The 3,748-nt window shown below is 53.8% G+C and overlaps 1 pseudogene; it reads right to left on the bottom strand.

Annotated features, from left to right (window-relative positions):
• Positions 1-1,298: 1,298 nt before the first annotated feature.
• LOC137677311 (FAD-dependent oxidoreductase domain-containing protein 1-like) lies at positions 1,299-3,746 on the bottom strand (annotated as a pseudogene).
• Positions 3,747-3,748: the final 2 nt, after the last annotated feature.

Raw genomic sequence — 3,748 nt, 5'->3', positions numbered from 1 at the left:
TTTCCCCATCTTCCTGCCTCAGTTTCCCCCCATCGTGCCTCAGTTTCCCCATCTTCCTGCCTCAGTTTCCCCATCATCGTGCCTGTTTCCCCATCTTCCTGCCTCAGTTTCCCCATCTCCTGCCTCAGTTTCCCCATCTTCCTGCCTCAATTTCCCCATCTTCCTGCCTCAGTTTCCCCATCCTCCTGCCTCAGTTTCCCCCATCGTGCCTCAGTTTCCCCATATTCCTGCCTCACTTTCCCCCTCTTCCTGCCTCAGTTTCCCCATCTTCCTGCCTCAGTTTCCCCATTTTCCTGCTTCAGTTTCCCCATCTTCCTGCCTCAGTTTCCCCATCTTCCTGCCTCACTTTCCCCATCTCCTGCCTGTTTTCCCCCATCGTGCCTCAGTTTCCCCATCTTCCTGCCTCAGTTTCCCCATCTCCTGCCTGTTTTCCCCCATCGTGCCTCAGTTTCCCCATCTTCCTGCCTGTTTCCCCATCTCCTGCCTCAGTTTCCCCCATCTCCTGCCTCAGTTTCCCCCCATCGTGCCTCAGTTTCCCTATCTTCCTGCCTCAGTTTCCCCATCCTCCTGCCTCAGTTTCCCCATCTCCTGCCTGTTTCCCCCATCGTGCCTCAGTTTCCCCATCTTCCTGCCTGTTTCCCCCCATCGTGCCTCAGTTTCCCCATCCCTCTGCCTCAGTTTCCCCATCCCTCTGCCTCAGTTTCCCCATCTCCTGCCTGTTTCCCCCATCGTGCCTCAGTTTCCCCATCTTCCTGCCTCAGTTTCCCCCCATCGTGCCTCAGTTTCCCCATATTCCTGCCTCAGTTTCCCCCTCTTCCTGCCTCAGTTTCCCCATCTTCCTGCCTCAGTTTCCCCATCTTCCTGCCTCAGTTTCCCCATCTTCCTGCCTCACTTTCCCCATCTCCTGCCTGTTTTCCCCCATCGTGCCTCAGTTTCCCCATCTTCCTGCCTGTTTCCCCATCTCCTGCCTCAGTTTCCCCATCTTCGTGCCTCAGTTTCCCCATCTTCCTGCCTCAGTTTCCCCATCCCTCTGCCTCAGTTTCCCCATCTCCTGCCTGTTTCCCCCATCGTGCCTCAGTTTCCCCATCTTCCTGCCTCAGTTTCCCCATCTCCTGCCTCAGTTTCCCCATCTTCCTGCCTCAGTTTCCCCATCTTCCTGCCTCAGTTTTCCCCCATCGTGCCTCAGTTTCCCCATCTTCCTGCCTCAGTTTCCCCCCATCGTGCCTCAGTTTCCCCACCTTCCTGCCTCAGTTTCCCCATCATCGTGCCTCAGTTTCCCCACCTCCTGCCTCAGTTTCCCCTCACACCACCCCGCCCTCCGCCAGCGGCTCCCCCTCCACCAGCCTCCTCCAGCCCAGCCTCCGCAGGTCCAGGCTCTCGTAGCGGCCCCTCACCACCAGCTCGGCCACGGCCCTGCCCGCCGCCGGCGCGTGCTGCAGCCCGTGCCCGCTGAACCCCGCCGCCGTGAAGAGGTTCTCGAGCCGGGGGTGCGGGCCCAGCACCCCGTTCCGGTCGAACGCGTTGTGCTCGTAGTAACCGGCCCAGGAGCCGCGGGGACGGAGGGACTCGAAGGCCGGGACGCGGCGGGCGAGCGGCGGCCAGACCCGCTCCTGGAAAAACCCGTCGCCCGCCGAGAGGTCGCTGGGGTCCGGCTCCTCCTCCTGGGGTGGGGGAAAGAAGAGATTTAATAGGGATAAATTAAAAATAATTAAGTAATTAAAAATAATAATAAAGAAAATAAAAGAAAAAGAATAATTAAACCCAATAATAAATAATAAAAAATGATAATTAAAAATAATTCTTATCTAATGAGAATAAATTTAAAATAATTAAATGTAATAATTAATAATAATATGCAACATTAATAAAATAAAATAATAATTATTATTAATAATAAAGTAAAAAGTAAAAAGGTAAAAAATAAAATTAAAAGAATAATTAACAACAATAATAAAATAAAATAAAAAATAAATATAACAATAATTAAAAATCATAAATAAAATAATAAATATTTTGTATTTAATAAGAACAAATTAAAAATAATTAAATGTAATTTAAATCATAATAATTAAAAAGAATAATTAAAAATAGCTCTTATTTAATAAGAATAAATTAAAAATAATTAAATATAATAATTAAAATAATAATAACTAAAATAAAATAAAAATAATAATTACAAATCATTCTTATTTCATAAGAATAGATTAAAAATAATATAATAATTAAAAATAATAAAATAATAAAAAAATATTAAAAATAATTCTTATTTAATAAGAATAAATTAAAAAATAAATTAAAATTGAAAAAAAACAAACCCGTGTGTGTGTGCGTGTGTAAGTAACGCGGTGCCCCCGGTTTGGGGCTCACCTCGGGGGGGCTCATGCCCCCCAGGTAGTTGCCGGCGATGCCGTCGCGGCGGAAGTAGGCCCCGGAGGTGTCGATGAGGAAGGGGCAGGAGAGGCCGGGGCCGTCGGGGCAGTGCCACGTGTAGACGTACCTGTGGGGTGGGGGGGGCGCCCCAAAAACATTGAGGGGCTCAGGATGTGACCCTCCCCCCCCAAGGAAAGGAGTGAGGGGGTCACCCCCCCACCCTTCAAGATGGAGGGGTTGGGGGCGATGGGATGTGACCCCCCCCCCCAAAAAATCACCCCCCACAACAGCGAGGTGATGCCAGCATGTGCCCCCACCCCAACAACCCCCAAAATCTGCCCCCCCGAACCCCAAAAATCCACCCCCCTCCCAAAAATCCCGCCCCCCCCGTACCTCTTCCTGGGCTGGATGGGCAGGGGGGGCTGGCAGAGCCCCCCGGGCAGCCCCGGCCCCTCCAGCAGCTCCCCGGCCCAGGCGCCCGCGGCGTTGACCACGATGGCGCAGGACACGGGCTGGTACTCCCGGCTGTCCGGCATGTGGATCTGTGTGTGTGGGGGGGTGTCACACGCGTGGGGGGGTCACGGACACGCGTGGGGACCCCCCCCCGCATGGGGTGGGAGGGGGACACACACATGTACTCACGTGGACGTATTTGATGCGTGCGGACAGTGGGGCCGGTCCGTGCCGTGGCATCATGTCCTCGGCCGAGGTGACAAAACCTGGGGGGGGTTTTTGGGGTGGGGGGGGTCCCACGGGGGACACACACCCCATTTTTGTGTGTGTCCCCCCCCCTTTTCTTACCTCGCACCTCCTCGGAGCAGCTGTGGACCCCCAAGGACGTGGCTTTACGTCGAAAAGCGTCGAGGAGGGTCCAGGGGTCGAACCAGCCTTCATCTTCCAGACCTGGGGGCGGGGGGGGGAAACATATTGGGGGGGGCACTGTGGCATGACACCCCCCCCTCCAAAAAACCCCACAACCCCCAAATTTGGGGGGCTGGACCCTTCTCTTGTTAAATAAAGTGAGGAGGAAGGATGAACCCAGTGGGGATGGGGATGAGGATGGAAATGGGGGGTGGGTGTTATGGGGGGGCCCCCATGCCCCCCCCCCATTTTACCGTATGACCCCACGGCCACGTCCTCCGTGTCCATCCAGGGGAATTTCGCCTTCAGCTGGGTAGGGGACAGCAGGGCCACCTGCGCCCCTTCCTCCCTGGGGACAGGCAGCATGAGGGGGGAGTGTGTCAGGATGAGACCCCCCCCCTAAAAAATAACCCTCCTGGGGGGGGTTTACGTGTGTCCCCCCCACCTCTGGAGCCGGACGGTGGCCTCCAGCCCCGCAGCGCCTTCGGGGGGGTGAGGAAGACGTACCCCGAAGGCT

The sequence above is a fragment of the Nyctibius grandis genome, unplaced genomic scaffold, assembly GCF_013368605.1.
Source record: "Nyctibius grandis isolate bNycGra1 unplaced genomic scaffold, bNycGra1.pri scaffold_136_arrow_ctg1, whole genome shotgun sequence".
NCBI classification, from domain to species: Eukaryota; Metazoa; Chordata; class Aves; order Nyctibiiformes; family Nyctibiidae; genus Nyctibius; species Nyctibius grandis.
Note: the sequence above shows the minus strand (reverse complement) of the source record. Positions and strands in the feature narration are given on the sequence as shown.